The 20,403-nt window shown below is 38.2% G+C and overlaps 1 protein-coding gene across 1 annotated transcript in view; it reads right to left on the bottom strand.

Annotated features, from left to right (window-relative positions):
- The window catches only part of PIK3C2A (phosphatidylinositol-4-phosphate 3-kinase catalytic subunit type 2 alpha), a 75,448-nt gene extending 59,294 nt beyond the window's left edge, over positions 1-16,154 (bottom strand). The window contains exon 1 of the mRNA XM_085317139.1: positions 16,022-16,154. The gene's annotated coding sequence lies outside the window, so the exon portion shown is untranslated. The remainder of the gene's footprint in view (positions 1-16,021) is intronic.
- Between the last annotated feature and the right edge of the window lie 4,249 nt (positions 16,155-20,403).

Here is a 20,403-nt window from a genome sequence, read left to right as displayed (position 1 = left end):
GGCTCCGCGGCGAGGCCGGCAGCGGCGAGGCCGGCCCGCGCCCTGTGGGTCCGAGGGCGCCGSCTTCCCCCCCTCCCCGGCGGAGATGGCCGCTGTGGTGCGGCGCCAGCAGCGCGACCGTTAAGAGGCGCGCGGGAGGCCATAACCGTCGCGGGGAGACTAGCGGGGCGCCCCCCCCTCCCCCCGCAGGGCGGGGGCGGCTGTCGGAGGGAGCAGCCGCCTGCGGAAAGGGTGAGCGCCGCGGGGGCCGCTCCGTCATTTCCTGCCCTTTTACCATCTGCTCGCAGGAGGAATCCTGGAAGGCTGCACGAGCAGGGAAAAATGCCCTTCTCGGCGGCGGGCCTTCGCCTGGAGGCACAATGGGCTTCCGCCACGGCGCGCCGCGGAGGAAGGGTGCTGCCCGCGCCAGCGCAGGAAGAGCGCTAGGCCTTCACGGGGAGAAATACGTATTTTCATCATTTGCCAGTTGACTTCAGTGGTTAGGAACATCGTGTTCTGTTAAACAGAATTTCGCTTAATATAACTTCGGAAGCTACTTCACCGTGCCCTGCAGACCAGTATTTACAACTCCAACCCTCCTGAAACTATCAGCACATTTCTAAAAGACAGTATTTTGGTTTGACCTTCATAAAGCTTCAAAAGAAGATGAGCCYTTGAATATATTCAGAAGTATTACTTGGGGCATTTTTGCAAAGCTTATGGAAGGCCCATCGCCTACAATCAAGTAAAAAGCTGTAATAGGCATCTAAAAGTAACTATGATTTTTAGTCTAGCAGCAAAAGAATTCCAGAGAGAATAACCTTGTATTCCTTCCACTTCAGATGGTACTACTTACAATAATTGAATGATTCAGTTTATGACTATTTCATTCAGTTATTTTAATACACTGAAGAATAGAATGCACAAAAAAAAAAGAACATGTGAAAGTGGCAGTTTGGACACCACAATATGAACAGCTTGGTTATAAATACTATTGTCAGTGACATTTTATATGTGATTCTTTATATACACCCACCACTTTAGCATCTAACCCTTTTCTGTAGGATAAGTCCTGATCTAGTATTATTAAAGTCAATGACAGCCTCGCAGGTGACTTCAGTATGTGCAATCAAGGCTCAGGAGGCTGATACAAAATGCATTTTGTAGAAGGATCATAGGCAYGACTCTTTTACTACAAGGACAAAAAGGACTACAAAAGCTTTTACTAACTGACTGATCTAAGCTGTTAAGACATTTTCAAGTTGCCAGTTAAGAGGAGGAGTTAATGCTTGCTAATGCCATTCCATTATTTACAATCAATGAGCATTAAATTCTGACTTCTGAACAAAGATTGGAATATCAATAGAGAACAGCCACTTTGCCCTAAGGTCTACGTTTCTTTCTAGAAAGCAGCCTATAAAATACACTTTYTTCCAGGACTGCATTTTAAGGTTTTTTTGTCCTAGCTGTTACACTTACTGGCCATCTTTTCTGTTGTGCTCTGTGCTGCTTTTCCTCTAACACCAGTGTCATATTAAATTGTTCTATATTACATTCCCCCATAACTGACCACAGGGTTTAGCCCCTGGACAGCCTTTTTCTTGGTTTCATCTATCACTAAACAAAGGAGCATTAATCTGCTCAGCCTAAGTAAAAGTCTGCTACCTTATTCAACAATTGCAGCAAGATGCATGACCATTTGATTGACTAACATCCTTCATAATAATATTAGCTAATATATGACAGTCCATGTCTGTGTCAAATATGACTCACAAAAGTTGAGACAGAAAAGATCATGTGATTCATTCTTAGTGCAGAACTATTTTCATTAGACTAATACCAAGTCTTATCAGTCTTATGATAAATCTTACTGTAAAAATATTAACATTTAATATTTTAAAAAATATATTTAATATTGTTAATGTGCTTTGTTATATTGGTACTATTTCCTTATATCACATTAAATACAAAGTGAATGTTATTTCTTCCTTTGCTTTCATCCCTTACTGGTTTTAGAGTCACTCTTCAGACTATTTCTGCCTCTGCTTTCATAGTTTCTCAGCTACATTCAAATTATATACCAGTTTTTGTGTACTCTCTGGAAACAGTAGCATCCAGCTTTTTACAACAGCCATTTGTGTGTAAGACTCCCAGATAACATTCTCCATAGCCTGAACTTTACCGATGGCTGGCCAAAATACCCCTGCTTCTGGAGAGGTAACTACATAGAAGCCCAACTTGTAGGTAAAAATGCTACTATCCTATAGTTAGTCAGGTTGATGAAGGGAACAATGACATAGCCCGCAAACTTGCTTATGAATGGATAATTACAAGTTACACATTCCCACACAAAACAATGACATCAGTTTTAAAGTATTTTTTTATGTGTGTATATATATATATACACACACACACACACAGGAAGTAAAATGCCCATGTAAACACAATACGCAACTTGTGTGCCTCAGCATATATAGTAACAAGGTAGTGAGACTGCTGTCTGTGATACATTGACCAAATACCACAGTACTTCTAAAAGTTTTCAGATTTTTGGCAAAGATACTTTGTAAGAATCATGTGTAGCATGTGTTGCAGATAGGCAAGCAGTAAAAAGCCACATAATTGTATTGTCATTTTTATTAAAATTTAAATTGCATATTACAGATTAAAAAAAAAATCTTATTTATTTGGTAAACCAAGTGCTGTTCTCACCATCCCTGATACTCAGGCCAGATTTCATGGAAGAATCCCAAAGTAACATATGCAAAAGTCAAACTTGTATAACTAACTATATGAATACTAGTATTAACTGTCTGATAAACTGTAAGTCAAACTGCACCTGGCAAATGCCTTTTGGAACACCACTTCAGATACAATGCTTGATATATACCAAGCTCAAAAGGATTGTTATATTCTGTTACATATAGCTAACATGTTWTGGTGACTATAACACAAGGAAAGTAAAAATCTTTAACTGCCTTAATTTTCTTCTCAACCTAAGACATGTAAACATTCCAATTTAACAGATCAATGCTRTAATTGTACTATTGGAATTGCTACTTGCTTTTAATTAATTGGAAGGAATAAACTTAGTATCTATTGTTAAAGGGTACTGTTTGTGAATGAGAAATTGTTAGCAGAGCATGTCGATTATTAAAGGACAAATGTTTCCTTCCTCTGAAACTAGGACAGAGCATATTGTAATAAGGAAAAAAAAATCTCACTACAGATACCAGTACACATACACAGTACAGAAACAAGCAGTGGTCAGATCCTTGACATTCTGCCAACTTGCTCAGAGCCGCTACACCAGGGAACTGAAGATTCAGAACAATATTGGTTTACTAAACTTGGTTTAGTACAACTCTAAAATAAAGCTCTGTTGCAGTTTGATTCCTACTTTGTGCAGTGCATATATTAAAAAAAAAAAAAAAAAAACACACAACATTTGTTCCTCAGCATCAACATGGGGACTCTAGAACAGCAATTCATCCATCCTGCAGATGCACTCTCCCTCGCACAGGGCAGGAAAGGACTTCYTGCTGCTTTGTGGAGCAGTTATGGAGAGAGCTGGCATTTCACAGTAGGGGCATGGGGCACTGCAGGAACCCACAGCTTGGTGAGGCAGGCAGCTCTGCAGTCTGACTAGGCCAGCGCACTGACCCCCAGCCAGCCAGCCTCAACACTGCAGCCCCAGTGCGATTCAACAAAAYCCTCTGCAGTTGTCAATCTTGTATGTAGGGCCTTCAAAAGCCTTATAGGCTGTAAGTTCTAAGTACAGTAAAACCAGTTTAGTTTGCTTGAAGCAGCTTAATATGGAATAAAATATATTACTTTAACTCAGTCTACTCATGAAAKAAAATTATTCACATACACTTAGGATCCCAGTATTAGGCTGCTCTTCAGGAAAACTAGAAGATTAACTTATATTTAACTAATAGTTCTAATACAGTTACAGTGTTCTCAAGGTGACTGTGATTGTAAAGTAAACAAGTTTTAAGCATTAATTCTGGAATATTGGATGATCAATATTTTAGCTAGATTTTTTTTTTAGTCTCTATAAACACCTTTTTCCTAAAACCAGCAGAGGGAGACAGTTTTTTTTTTTTTTTTTTTTTTTTTTAAAAAAAAAAAAAAAAAAAAAACAGCAGCAGCAGCAAAAGAAGGGGTTATTTCCTCAAAAACACACCTTCTGGTCATTCAGTATAATTTCTTAGATTAATCTCATTGAATGGCTCTTCTTGGTAATTCTGGACTTGAGTATTAATACTCACTTTTCTTGCTCTGAGTGTTTGCTTAGGCTTAAGTAGCTATTGCCTACATCAGCAAGTGTCTACTCAACAGTACATTGCTATTAATATTTCATTGTGGATTTCTATCAGGGAGAATGGGGATATCAGTGTAAGTATTAATTTCTGCTTGAATGAAAAATAAGCTGTGGTTGTTTTTGTTTCTTTGCTATGCAATAGTTTGTGTTTTCGCTATGTATAAAGTCTATATGCAGGCTCATATCTATACAATCTATACAATAAGGTTAATTTCAGCTAACTATATATACATACATAAGAATATATATGCATGAGAAATACACATTCAAGGCTGAAACAAAAGCCCTACATCAAAAGGGACTGCCAATAGTTTCAAGTACAATATTAAACTCAGGTTAATTTCTTAGGACCCAGGGTCCTGCTTCAGTAAATGAGAAATTAGGCATTAGAAGCTAAAATACTTTTACAGATCTGGAAACAGACAGATATGYCCCCACAAAATTTAAACATTTTTTTAAAAGAGGACATACACTGGAAATTCAACATGATCCTTCATATTTACCTCATTTTCCCCCCCCAAATAAGACATGTCTAGAATAGCTACTGCACCAGGGAACTGAAGACTCAAAACAACATAACACATTACTTGTTTTACTGTAACTATTTCGTGGTAACTTTATCTGGACATTTTTCACTTTTTAAAGTTTTTGCATGCAACTTTTTATAGTTTATATAAACAGAAGAAACTACATGAAAGTTTCTTTGGATAGCAATGAAAGCATTCCACTAAATAGAGGCAAAGTTTTTATTATTTAAAGGTTTCAATTAAAAATGAAGCTTTTGAATATTCCTAAAATGGAAGAGTTAGAGGAGAATTTCTAAGAATAGAAAAGTTAGAAAATGCATGTAGAAGCTTTGTCAGCGCTACAATATACTAAGGAGGTACCATGGGACAGTTGGTAGTTCATAGTATACCTTGGTTAGGACTATTAATGTAAGAACGATGCCAGGAAAAACCTGAGGAACTGTGGACAACAGGATATGCACCTGGAAATAGTCATCATTCCTTAGGTAAAGGTAATCAAAGATAATTGGGAAAGCTTCTGGCAAGCTAGGTATTTAAGATCCCAATCAAAGAGTCACACTTAATCAGGCATCCAAAGATGGAGGATGATAAAACTTCATGGTTATTAGAACACTTGCCTAGATTATCCTGTTTCAAAGAACAAAAGTAATAATTAAAACTAAAAAACAGCAAAAGACGACAGACTTTCACGGTGATCTTCTTGCAGGACATCCATACTATTCCACTGAGGAAGGCTGCTGAGAAAAAGGTTATAAAGCCTTCTACCAGCTGCCCAAATCCCAGCAGCACCATGCAAGAGTCCAGTTCTCACCAAAAAAATTCTGGCATTTCCATTCTGGTATGAGCTAATCACATGAAGTTTCCTGTAGTAAAACTATGTTAACTGCTAACAATTTCAGAGYTTTTCTTTAAGTATTGCAAGTCAAAGAGAATATTCTGCTACAGAAAAACATCAGCATTGTGTCATGCATTTGTTTGTAATTGCATGCATTATTTTCTTCTCAGCAATATACACTGCAAATTCACTGTGGTGCTTTTCAKGTCTCTGTCCAACTCTGATGCTGTCCTAGATTTGGCTCTCAACCCTTCTATTTTAGYATACAGTTCTTGTAGTTTTAACAGGGTAAGTCAAGTGCACAATATGTTTGCTTGAGGACATTTGTAAAATTATTTTTCAGGTGGGGGGGGTCAATGATTCAAACTCAGATTTTATCTAATGGATGTTCTGTAAACAGCAGATTTAAAATACCTGAAATCCYTGATAAGATGCTTTAGTTAGTTAAAAGAAAAAACATCTTGTACTTAATACTTATTGACAGTTTTGTACGACCAGAGTACTGGCACATTATTCAGAAGCATTTATAGTTTGTTTTTGCTGTTTACCTTCATAAGCAGAAACAACCATGCATGTGAGGAACAAAACTGAGTATTGTCATCAACATAACCTCTGTTCAGTGGAGGACTTTCCTGCACTTGACTGCAGTAGCCAAGCCCACAGCAGAAAGAAGCAAACAGCATTACTACACATTGCCATTCACCTAACAGCTTGGGATGGAGCTCATGCATACACGGGAGGAAATCAGCAATGCTCGTGTATGCACCCACACACTGAGAAGCTTCAAGAAGTAGGTCTGCATACTACACAGCTCGGGCCTCGTCATTAGTGCCATCTTCATGGATATGCCTTATCCATTAGAACAGCCATGATGAATACAACAGGAATTCTGTCAGGACCAGAATTATGCACCTGAGAATGGGCTTGCAGAACACATTAGGCACGTGCTTCTCATCTTCCAAAGGTGAGAGAGAAATTGCCTACCTGACAAAGGTTCTCAGGACTACAGTCATTCTTCTACAATGAAGCAGTGATGCATCAGCACACAGAGAAATACAACACTTATCCTAATTAAGGGCAGCACCTGGGCAGTATTAGAGCATTTGCCAAATCTAGTAAGAGCATTAAGAAAAGTGACTTGTAACTTATTTCCCAAATATAAATGTAATATTAAGTTTTAAATCGTAGTTGGCATTTGCTTGAGAAATATGGTCATGAGAATAGCTGAAGGATATGGAAGATACAGATACAGGAATGGCATTTCAATAGCGTCACAGGCTAATTCTACCTGTATTCCAGTACCTAATTTTTCATAACAAAGTGCTGCATTTTGCAGTGCAGCAAGTGTGTAAGTTGACACTTGTGTAGTAAAAACGTAGACTGGTGACTCTCCAAAACATTTTAACAGAAAAATCTTTAACTATCTCATTTTAACTAAACTCTAAATCTTTGGGGGGGGGAGGAAGGGGGAGAGATTACATTGCATACATGTCACCCACAGATATTACTTCTCTTACAGTACTGCATAGTCCTTTGGGAGAGCAGAAGTTTCTCACCCAAGAATGATACCACAGTTCTTCACACAGCATTAAGCATAATCTTGATTTTCTATTAAAAAAAGTCAATAGATATTTTGCTCTAGCTTCATTTAGAACAGCCTGAAACGGAACAAAAATCTTGKTTTTTTCCACTAAAATCAATGGATGAATCCAACTGTAACATCTTAGCTKTGTCCCAAGCCTAAAGGTACCCAGCTGAATCCTTGACCTGTAAAAGATTGTCAAAATACCAAACTAATGTAAAGTCCTYCAGCTGTTTGTTCATATTCTGTCAGTGAGCTCATTTTTTCCTTCCTAGGATCATGTTATTGAAAGTGAATYCAACTCTAACCTGGTCATCAGGTTGTATAATAAAATACCTATCTTCTATCTGACATTAAAAATCTTGAAAGAGCCATAAGGTTTAAGTCAGAAGAACAGTAAACCACAAATTTTCTTTAAATAAAAATAGAAGTCTTCATGAGATTTAAAATCTGAGCAAAAAAATGAATATGCTAGTCTTATTATGGCTCTACCACTTWTTGAAGTACTACAAATTTAGTTCCTACCTAATCTACTTTCCACAAGCAGCAGAAAATATCTAGTACTGAYCACCACCAATCTCTGGTTAAGAGACTACAACTGATTGTTTCTTGTATTTTCAGGGTTGAAAACAGTCTAATCCTGTTTTTAAAACATCAGCTGTCATCTTCACAGGCATTTTAGAGAATTCCTTCCTGGATGTCTTCAAGTATGTGTAGAGTGCATTAGTACTGCTTTCCTTAAGGGACAAAGATATGGATTTGAAAGAATTTCCCCTCCTTTCTCCTGGAACTATTGCTAGCCTGACTATTCCAAACTCTAGGATTTGTGCTAAAATTTGTTCTCAATTATACCACTTCTAAGTGGTATAATTTCTTTAGCTCTATAGTTACCACACAGTTTTCTAGGGAAAAAGACAGCCTAACAAATGTAGAACATTTACTCTGAATTTTTTTTTTTTTTAAGTTCTTTATTTGATTTGAGTCAAAATTAAGCTTTACTCATTTCCCATTTGCACTAAAATTAGCAGGGCTGATCTCAATGATACCTAAAATGTTCCCTGGAAGTTTGAAATTGGTTAGACACAGTCCCAAAATTTATGCTGCATTCAAATAGACGAGGGTACACAGAACAAAAAGCTGAAACTATCTGTTTCTGTGACATGCATCAATGTAATCTGTTAAGGCTCCCTGTGACCTCTCACTGCAGGGGATTTGCAGCAAATCCTTGAATATATTCAGTCTAAAAAAAAAAAAAAAAAAAAAAAAAAAAAAAAAAAAAAAAAAAAAAAAAAAAAAAAAAAGCAGCAAGCCATAAGGCTTGTTTCCAAATACAAATATTTCCTTTTAGCCCTAAATTTGACTCAGAAAATCCTTTTCATTTCTGAATTTCATTTCAAATACCACATTTCTAAAAATTCAGTAAGCCTCTGGAGCATAACTGCTGTACTTCCTTTCCTTTTTTTCTTTTCTCTAATAGGCACACAGCTATTCCACCACCTTGCATTGTGGGGACCCAGGCCACCTCCTTTTCTAGTCAGTACAGACTTCTGTAACACTGAAGACTAACTCATTAGAAATCATTAATTTYTAATGCTGTATTATGCTCCAAACTAAGCATACATAGAATGGACAGCAAGACTAGAAAGTACTAGTGGAACACAATTAACACTTTGCAAACAAAAGGAGTTCAAAGACAAACATGCTGCTAGCATAATCATAGAATCACAGAATGGTAAGGTTGGAAGGGACCTCTGGAGATCATCTAGTCCAACCCTCAGCATAGCCCATRCAGGGATTGAACCCATGACCTTGGCAYTAGCAGCACCACGCTCTGGCAAAGGCAGACAGATGTGCCAGACAGCTTTTATTTAAAGCATTTTTAATACTCATGCTTAAAACGTACATCCCTCTATGATCATTAACTACTGGGGATGAATGCTTTGGACTGTTGCTGCAAATGAGGATTTGCGGAAATCCAATGCTGGCATCTTTACTGGCTTTGCAAGCCCTCAAACAATCATATTACATAATTGCAATCTACACTAAGCCTTAATATTACAAAAGTCAGAATATTTTGATGCACAGAAGATACCAATTCTTAGGCAAGAATTGAGTCCAGTGAGGGGCACCATCTCTGCAGTCATTCATCTAAAGGGAGCTTTGCCTCAGGACCAAATGATATAGCCTCATGGCTGCATTAAAAGGATCAAATTYGTTTCTATCCCTGCAGGTCTAGTTATTCTACCCAACAAGGAGCTTGTGCAATTTGGGTGGACTGGGGAAGGGTGTCACTTAGAAAGGGCTGGCAGGGGTAGCAGAGGTTCACACAGCTTTGGGAAGAGGCTTATACATGTTTTATAAAAAGAATCGCAGAATGGTTGAGACGGAAGGGACCTCTGAAGATCATCTAGTCCAAACCCCCTGCTCCAGCATGGTCACCTAGAGCTCGTTCCAGCTTGCTCCACTAGGTTCCAGTGCTCTGTCACTCCCACAGCAAGTAAGTTCTTCCTCCTATTGTGTTTCAGTTTGTGCCTGTTGCCTTTTGTCCTGTAAAGCATTTGTTGAGTCCTCTGCTCTAAGCCTCTGGTAATGAAGCATCCAAACCTACTCCATTTCTGAAATTAAGTTACAGATTGCAGCCTGAGGTTCACACTTCCACAAGTTTGATAACAATTACAACGGATCCAGTTTATTTGGGTGAACTAGTTTATCTTGGCTTCAGTTTACCAGCCTGCAAAATGGACCTCAGATAACTGTGGTTTTTGTGAAACACAGTAACTACAAAGGGCTTTCAGATATACCGATGAAAGCTTTTATGTTGTAGGCAACAGCTTGGTGGAGGAGAGGGGAGAAGGCACAGAGAGTGGCAGGGCAGCATTGTGGGAGTTTGGCCAGAAGAAACAGTAGTATAAATAAAGGAGATAAGGTCCAAGAGAAGAATTGTTGTCCTGATCTATTTTAAAGGTCATTCTGCCGCACTGCTATTTTCATCTCCACTGTCTTTCATAACACACTATTTCCATTAATTACAGCAAGTGTCATAAAGAAAGGTAGTACGAGCCATCTCAAGCCCACAGCAGAAAGAAGCAAACAGCATTACTAAATGTTGCAACTCACCTAACAACTTGGAATAGAGCTCATGCATGCATGGGAAGAAATCAGTTGTGCGTGTTCACGTATGTACCTGCACACTGAAAGCGTCAATAAGCAGGTCAGCTAATCTGCACACCCCCCAGTTTGGGCAAAGCCAACACTAGAAATGTTGACTGCATGTATGACAGCCAAATTTAGGAAGCTCTTACGTATTCACAGTGCTGCTTTTCCACTTCTGAATTGTATCAATAAATCTAGAATCACAGCTTGAATTTTATTCATAGGGTGGAACTTGCTGCACAACAAAATAACTCATTTCACAGTCTATGGAACTCTTGATTTTAACATTCACCTATTTCACAGAACTAGTGCGAAGCCTAAGTACTGTAAAACATTTCATGTTAAAAACTCCTATAAGCAGAAATAGCATCTATAAGTAACTATTGTGTGATGAACATTTATGTGCACAATAGTCAATTGTTGTCTCTAAAATATTTTAGAGAGTTAATTTTCACATCGCTAACTTCTGCAGAAAACATTCTTTAAAACGAGTGCCAGCTGCATGAGTCTGTAGCAATCTTAATTTTTTTTGTATACAGAGTTCTTTACACTGTTTCCAACTTTGCCTCCTCATGCCTGCCTGCCCTTCCATCCTCCCAGAGACATGGACCATTCAGGTCAACCACAGTTCTAGAAGRTATCTGTTTTGGACAGGAAGTTATCAGATACTAAAACAAGTGTTTATATAGATTCCGTCTTTTGAAATAAAGTTCAAGATATTTAAGAAAATATTGTATTGGTCTGTCAATTTTCCAACTCCAGAATAAACAATTTCTTTTGTATGACCTCGCATTATGATTTATTTTCATTCTTCTGCAGTAGGCAGAAGTCTGCATTTCCATTTTCTAGCCATACAGTTTGGCACTAGCAAGCAAAGTACAGACAATGCTCTTTCAGATTTATTCTCCTCCATTGATTTTTTCTGAATATTTTTGGAAGGGAGAAAAATATCTGTAATGCAGTATTAGACATATGAATTGACAGAAGAATAAAGATCAGTGGTTGAAAAAGCACAAGGGGTGATGTAAGCACACTGAAACAATTTCTAAGTCATTCCCACACCTAGCTAGGGCTTATGTAGGTCAATACAAAACATGCAAATTCTCTGGCTCATCTTTTAAYGAAATCTCTTCAAAATGCCACCAAAGAAAGGAAAAATTGGGATGATTTCCCTTTCTGTAACAAAGTCACCCCCTGCCACAGGTCACTTACATCTCTGGCTCACAACACAACTGCTGAAGAGAACATGTTTCATTTCTGAAGGAGACAAAATGTTTCCTGATTGTTAGAGTCCAATACAATGCTGGATGGAGCACAACTTGCAATAGTCCCCTCCTGTTCTTGTAACATTCAGGTTTCCTCACAAATTTTTCAGGAGCAAAGCAATATTGGGGTCCAACAAGGACATTAACACCACATTTTGCTAAATATTGCTTCCTCACAATGAAAGGGGGAACAAATATCCCTTTAGTCTTTAACTCATTGTTCTCATGAGCACACAAACACCCAATAAGCCTGATTTTCCGTTTTCAGCTTCCAAAACTGTAAATATTGTCAACAATACTCTGCAGATATCCACAAGTGTGCATGTCATTTCAGCAATAACTAGTGGACCAAAGAAGGGAGCATTGCTCTCTGGTATATCTAGAAAGATTGCAGGCATGGCCTTCACACTGGAAATGCTCTTGCTATGGTTTTGCTTGATTATTTGGTCTTCAGCACAATTCTTTTGTAACAGTAGCAGGGAAAATTAATAGAATCTGAACATGTAGAAGACTGGGGAATACGTGCCRCTTCTCCCCAATCATATCTGCAGGGCACAAAGGAAAAGCCATAAATTACAGTTCAAAAACTCAACATTCTTCCTGAAAGCACTCTCACACATACATTCACTTGCACACTAGCTCACATCTGTGCACTCACTTGTGCACTCAACAGCATTACAATTGTACCAATATCTCTGTACACTCTCAATCACACATTTAACTTGGTCACAGTTGCATCCACTTGCACTCACTTGTGCTTCCCTTCTCCTTTGGATTTTTATTAGGATTGGTAATTTCAGCTATGCACTTTATATTTTTCAGTTACAACCTCATGTTCTGCTAATGGCCTTCATTATTATTTTGGCTGCAATTGAAAACAGATTCTCACCAGGAACCAAGCACTAATTTAAAAGCAGAAGAAAGGCCTTTTTAGGTTTATGCAATTAATGACCAAAACAAGATAATAGCACTTTTCATCCCCAGTGCCCAAAGAGCAGAACTGTACTTCACACAACAAAAACTGAAAAGCATGCTCTGAATTTCAGTCTCTTGGAGAGCAGTCAGAATCCTACCACATCTTTCTACAAAASAGAGAACAGTTTACACTTTACTCTGTGAAGCGGTTCTACCTTATAGGCTGGATTGCAAATCAAAGTTAGACAGAGCTAAGAAGCTGCAATGTGCAACACCAACAGAACATAGGTGGCAGTGTTCAGCACATTCCTCATTAATCTCATTTTATCTTATTTTTCTTCTTCTTATCTCAACTCACACCTAGCCTCCTGCTCTACCACTGCTGCACTAGACAGCTATGCTTTCYCCACATCACACATTTAAAAAAACATTAGATATAAAACCATGAAAAAGAGCAGATAATAAATCCTGTAACATAATAGCATAGCAGTCATACTGATTCAGCCAAAATATCAATTCTGCCCAATATTCTGTCTCCAACAGAGAACTGCATGAGAATTAAGATATATAGCTATATAAAGCTATCCCAGCTTCCAGTGATCTATAGTTCAGGGACACCCCGAGAGAGAAGTTTTTACAGTCTGCCTTAAATGAATTCTTCCATGAAAATATTTAGATACCTTTTTGAATCCACTTTAACTGTGTCCTAAATGGGAGAAAGAAACACTGATTTGTTTCAAATTTGCCACTTGATCATTTGATTTTTTTTCTTGAGTGAAAAGAAATAGCAAACATGTCTTTATTATTCATAAAATAGTGGCATGTTGAAGGTAAAGCTCTGCCATCTCTGTCCCAGTGTCATCTCTCCTGCAGGCTTCCAGTGCAGAAGCCATTCCACGCCAGTGCTCATCCTTGTTGCCTTTTTCTGTAGTCTTTTAGTCTTCTGTTTGTCTCAGATGAAATATAGTAGGTGCATGCTATATTTAAGATACAGGTGTACCATGAATTTATGCAGCAACAATCCTGTGCATTTGTTCTCATTTTCCTAGCAATTTCACAGCCTGAGCAATAACAGGAAGAGTTCAGAGTCTGTTATCCTGGATGTAAAATTAAGACTGCTCTTCCTCAAGAGGAATCACTTTACATCAGCATATCATTTGCTGCTTTATCACCAGTTGCTAAGTATTATGAGATCCTTTTGCAGCTTTCAAATTGAAGGTCAGCTTTCAGTTTTAATACTCTAAATAATCCACTGTTAATTACAAACTTTCTCACATCACCTTCTACTCCTTTGAGGGAATCATTTATGGTAGCATCAAGTGACAACCTGGTAAAAACTGTGAAACACCACTGCTGACTTCCCTCCATCAGTCAAAGRTTTGCAAAAAAGCAAAACAAAAAAACCCGAACACTACAAAACAAAACCCCTCTTATTTATTGCTATTCCCCCAAATAACTGAGCAGCAATTATATACATATAATTATGACAGGAAAGCAGTAGATATGATTTTAAATTAATGTAGCTTCTTTTTTAAATTACTATTTCAATCTTAAATAGTGGTGGATGTCTAGTCTTTGCCAAACACTCAGGTGCTATTGTTCTCCTGTGTARTGGCAATGGTATTACATAAAACTGCACACAACCTGGAAAAAAACCTATGTAAAAGATTGGTATTAAATATATACACTGCACATCCTTTACCAAAAGCCTTTTTTCTACCTTTTTAATGTTCCAATTAACAGAATCAGAGGCTCAAAAGAGTGCTGTAAACATGGTACTTTTTCCAACTGCAGTACCCTAATCTTGTTGTTCTTGTTTCTTCCTGTTCCTTACTATGTCATTTCCAAGCCACTCCTGCAATGGGATTACAAAAATAGCTTGCATCAGTTTAGATGTCTTTCCTCCTCCTTAGGCAAGATACCATTCCACTTGTCTTCTCCACAACTTCTCCATGTTGCCTCAAGACTGAAGTGATCTGCAGGTCTTCTACCAGCCTCCACATTTCTCTCCACTTTCAAGACATTGAAATCTGTCTTTTGAAGCTAAGCTCCCTCATTTTCTCCACAGAATAAAAATTTATCTTTTTTTCTTAAGTCAATGTAAAGCTGAAATTCAAGGAAGCCTTCCTTCCCCAATTGTTAACCTAAAGTCCCAAATCACTGGTTTGCTTTAAAAAAAGTATATATTCCTGTAAGGTRTATACAATAGACAAGTTCAAAAGCAAGCAGGCATAGACATAAGCATTTGTATAAGTATTTTGCTGCATCGAGGTCCAAGTGTTCCTGTTTCCAGATAAAGCTATTTAGCTCATCAATTCAGAAACTCTTACAGAGAAATTAAAAGCTGAACCTGACTGAGCAAGTTTCTGATCATTTAGAACTTTAAAAAGTAATAAAAAAGACTGTCTGTGTGTTTGTAAGTGAAAGGATAAAAAAAAATCTAGTGTTAAGTTAGGGTTGGAAATGATGAGGTGAGATAARCTTTATCATATAAAATTTCACTTGTCAAATACAGTATCTCCCCTAGAACAGTAAATCTGTGTCTGATCAAAGAAACTGCTGTTTCAAATGGACTTGTTTTATAAAGTTTAAAATGGTCAGTTTGAAAATGAATACATCACTAAAATCTGCAGAAGGCCAACCAGGTATACACCCCAGAAATAAGACAAAAAATGAAAGCTAATACAGGATTGGGGGGCAGATTCAGCTCAGTTGGTTAGAGTGTGGTGCTGCTAATGCCAAGGTCATAGGTTCAATCCCCATATGGGCCACGTTGAGGGTTTGACTAGATGATCTCCAGAGGTCTCTTCCAACCTTACCAATCTATGATTCTATGATAGCTTTAGATTTGTTCATGGACAAGGTTCTCTCTCATTCTGTATCTGTGCTACTCGGCATCTAACATAAAGGGGTCCTGCAGTTMCTATTACTATAGTATAATTAGTTGTAGTAATAAGGATAATTATATTTTTTATTTTAGCCATAGTTTTCTGGTCACCATTAAAAGAAGATGGAAGTGATCTCTACCTCTCTAAGTTAGTGCGATGGAATTCAGAACTTATSATAAGTTCTAGGTTATATCATTTAGTAGGTAACTAACACCAAAACAGGACTAAGAAAACTAATTGCTCACCAGAACAATCCACCTCACATTTAATGCTGCTTACTCACATGACCAGAAGCAGCTCCACCAAGGGAACCAACCACATGTGCTCTAAGCCAGCGGGGCACACATCCAACTCCATGGCTATGGTTACGCTGYCCAAAGTGCCTCTGATCCCAGGAGGAAGCATCAGTACAGCCTCAGAAACCACACTGGGAACCACCTGGCCAGACATGCTCCATCCTCCACCTAAAGCAGGTTCCAGTCTGAAATGAAATAGACACATAACATCTGCAGAGAGAAAAATAAACAGCATAATTAACTACAGTTCTTACCAGCTTGTGACTGATAGCGGGTGAAAGGAATCTTGAAACAGTCAAAGCAATGATGATTACCACCCCTCCAAGCAGCAGGTCTCAGAACAGCATGGGACCTGCAAGAAACAAGATGATTATCTTTCAGCTGTTGATTCCCCCCCCCGTCTAAAACTAGCTTTTATTCATTTCTTCAGTAAAGAGTGAGGTACCTCTTATTGTAGAGCAGCCAACATGTTGCTAGGGCATGCCAYGGTTAATTCACAGCAACCAGTTCATGGATTCATACCCTTTGTTTACAAGGCAACAGGTTAGAGGTAAGAATCCCTTCCAGGCCAGGGAGGGATGGAGTAAGAACCGCATTTTTCAGAATTTTCTGAATTCCAACTTTTGGATTAGTTCTATCTAAAGTGTTTTGCTCTAAACTTCATTTCCTAGGAAGACTTGTACTAGCTGGAAGTAATATACAATGCTGCTGCAATTCTATACTATGAAGAGGTAGCTTGCATCAGGAAAATTCATCTCAGCTCTGTAAGGAATAATAAATCAGACCCATGCCTCAGTTAAAGACAAACATCTGCTTATCAGTAAACAACAAAAGATATGGCAAACTTATTTTTGTTATTGCTGTTTGTCTTTTACGTGAGAGGAATATTTGTCTTTAATAGGACTATCCTAGATAGCTGAGGCACTAGACACAGCCTGAAGTTTACTTAATTTTTAACTGGAAGCACTGCTAAAATAGAGTACAATTCYTCTACCCCCGTATCAGTCAGGATATTCATATCAAGGCATAAATGCAAGTAAGTTATTCTGCCAAGAGGAAAAAAAAAAATCTTGTTAGAACATGAGACTACATCCATAGGRCATAACTCAAGTACAGAACAGTCTCCTGAAAACCAGGAGGTGGTCATAACTGATGACCTAGTAAAGCCAATGACTACATTTGGATAAAGACTTTCTGACTGCTTACATATATAAAAATCCTTGGTAGTACTAATCACAGAGGACACGAGCTGGACTCATTAAGTGCATGGGCCATACATTAAGCTAGCAGAAACTCTTGCAACTCCTCTGAATGCACTGCCTCCTCAAGGATATGCCAGCCACAACAAACAGCCTCAGTAACAAGTTTATTGCACTCTTGCTACCTCATCACTTTCGCATGAGCATCAGACTTTCTGCACTGGGTAAATTAGGCAGTTAACTAGGATGCTCTTAATTTTATGATCACTATTTCATTTCCATTTCAGGTCTGTGGTTACATCCATTAACTTGTAGCTATTGGGAAACATAGAAAGTTGCCTTAGAAACCTCAGTTCAGTTGATAACAAGTAGTTACATATGTCACAGGAAACCACACTGTACTAGTTAAGCACGACTCTTTCCATTAATAGCATAGCTAGGATCATAGAGGGATGGAGAATAAGCTGATTTCTCATTTTCTTTCCTAACCAAAATGAAGGAAGTATATGGCTGCTGTTGCTATTCCATCTTCTGGTGGACAAAACTGTGTAGAAAAATTATGTTAGCACCAACAGTTACTTGGACAGCCTTGAAGTTATCAGCTTATTCTGTGGTTAAAACAGAAACTAATGCTAATGAGTTAACTGTTCTTACCAGTCTTATTCTGAGGAAGTGACACTTGCTACCCACAGTAAAAGTGCCGTTTGTCACTGCATTTCCGAGACCAGAGACAGAAAGCAGTGTAGGAGTCAGAATCTAGGACTACCACAGAGACGTTTGATTACCTAATTCTCTAGCTCTGATGACGAGAGTTCCACCATCAATAACCTTACAGGAAATAAAAACAACAACAAAACAGTATTAAGGACACCACATTGTTCCAGTACATCAGCAAAATWTCAAGAAGGCTTGTACATAAAAACAAGACTGAAAGATAATCCTTTCTTCTGTTCTGCCATGCTATATCCAGCAATAAGAACATTGTTTCTCAAGTTCAGATTAAGGTAACTGCTTCCCTTGTAATACTGAAACCTTTTAACAGTTTTTCAAACCTTGCAGCTTCCCGCATGTTGAAACCTAAGTCATGATGCTTAGGATTCCAAAGAGCCTTTTCTAAGCCATCTAAACCAGTAACCAAATAGTTTTAGAAACTCTGGCCAACACCAGTGGAGGTCTGAGCAAAAAAAGCCTCCCCCCCACCTCAAATCCATAAATTAACCCAAAGGAATTAAATTGAAAGAAAAAGAATAGCAAGAGACAAAAAGAAGACAGTCTTAATAAGCTAAGACGATCTTGTAACAAGCAAGGGCAGGGGGGAGGGAAGTGTACAAGAAGTTGGAAGTCATAATAAAACAACCCCAGATACTGCATTAAARTGAATGTATTTTGATCTCACTTTATAAACCAAAATGCATTTTCCTGCATTCAAACATATGAGAACATCTCAGCTGTTGATCACTGTCACAAAATCTTGGACTACTGCCCCAGCACCCTGCTGGTTTATAGACTGTTTATGTAAATTAGTAATGGACATTTTCAGTATCCTATATTTTAGACCAGCCCCTGAAGAGCTTGGCATTATGCTTGACAGAGGAARAGAAAATCACGTGTCCCATATTACTGTCACTTCAAGGGCACAGTTCCACATAGTTTTTTTTTCCCCTTCTTGCTGCCAATACTGATTTAAAGAATTTCCACCTGTCCTCCATGCTCCCCTACCTCACTCTCCTGCAGCAGAGGCAGCAAAAATACATACATTTTAAATAACCAGCAGCTAACTGATCTACCTTGCAGCCATCAAATAAAATAAATAAATAAATAAATAGCAGAGCAGCATGAACTCTTTAAGCTGGCATTGCTGCTGAGAAAAGAGTGCACAGAACGACACCCTCCCCCCTTGCCTCCCAAATGCCTCAGTCTTCCTCTTTGCCACAGTTACAGTGTATGGTAAACGTAAGGACAAACTGTGTCCATATAACCAGGCTAGAAAATCTCAGCTGTGCTATAACATTAAACTAAGCTGCAAAAGGTGAGGATGGCTATGTTTGCAGCACCCTCGCTGAGGTCACTTCTGGCTAAACGTCATCAAGAAACCATTAGAGGTTCTCTTTTCTGCCTAAGCACACAGCAGGTAAATCATCCCTAACAACACRCAGGTGACAACACTGGGCCAGTGCCATGCAGTCAGAACACGACCCTGCGGCCTACAACCGGTTACACTTGTGAGTCCTGTAACATGTCAAAAGGTCCTATCCGAACCAACTTTCCTTATGCATGACTAGTTCACCCAGATAAAAAGCAAAGCCACAAAAGTGGCTTCTTGTGCCTATTTCTGGCATGTTTTAAATTGTTTTAAGTATCATTTTTTTTTTCAATTGCTCATATGAGAATGGCTGTTTAGATTTTTGAAACAGGTTGTCCGATTACTGAAATCGGGATTCTAATTTACATTTAATTCCTGTGTTTCCAGGACCCAATAAAAATTATAGCCTACAAAGCACTAAAGAATGCCAACTGACAACGTAACTGAATTTCTAAATTGMAAAGCACTAAGAAAACACGATTTTTTAGTATCAAAATATTTCCTTGATAGCTACRTAGAGCTGAGTAGTTAGCCCTATTATTTTGATAGTTTTCTATTACCACAGATGCYATTATAGAGAGTTTACACGCCCATCTGTTTCACATGCATAACACAGAAGCTATGATTTACAAAACCACTTTTGACTCCAATTCTCATTACAGTAAGTTTTCAGAATCCCATACCAGTTCCAGTATCTTGCCTAGGTTGCATAAATGCCCCAATAACTTTTTTTTTCCCCTTCTCATTTGTATAAACGATTACAATCTTACAATAGTCCCTTAACAACAATTAATTAGCTTGTATATTTTTCTTATAGAACAGAATAACAAGAACAAACAAGTTTCTGCATTCATCACATGCAGAAATGCACTGTGATGAAATTTTGCAAGAGTTTGTACCTGGCAATACCTCTTTGTTTAAAAAAATAGAGTTTCAAGGTACTGAAACCTTCAAGATAAGCTGCAACTAGAACCTATGCTTATTCCAGAAAGTTATTTTCATAGAAATTAGAGTACTTGTTTTTACACTTATCCTATGCACTTTCATACACACCACATATAACTTTTCTGTATAATATACGAACACTAATTCTTGAATACACACACACACAAGGTATCATTGCAAAACCAGGTGCCACACTTCAAAATAGGGCAGGATGGAAAGCCACAAATCAAATGCCAAACTTACAAGTTAGGAGAATGTTTTCAACATGTGCATTTATTTATAGTTGGTGTATAGCCTACATGAGGTCAAGATTTTCTCCCCTTTCCTGGTCCTCTACTCTTGAGAGAAAAACTGAAGGCCTGAAGTCATCAGGACTCCAGCATGTAAAAGAGAAAAGAGAAGAAAAAAA

Source organism: Rhea americana, unplaced genomic scaffold (genome assembly GCF_003343005.1).
Source record: "Rhea americana isolate MKP2758 unplaced genomic scaffold, rheAme1 scaffold_49, whole genome shotgun sequence".
In the NCBI taxonomy this organism is placed as follows: Eukaryota; Metazoa; Chordata; class Aves; order Rheiformes; family Rheidae; genus Rhea; species Rhea americana.
This window is presented reverse-complemented; position numbering and strand designations above follow the sequence as displayed.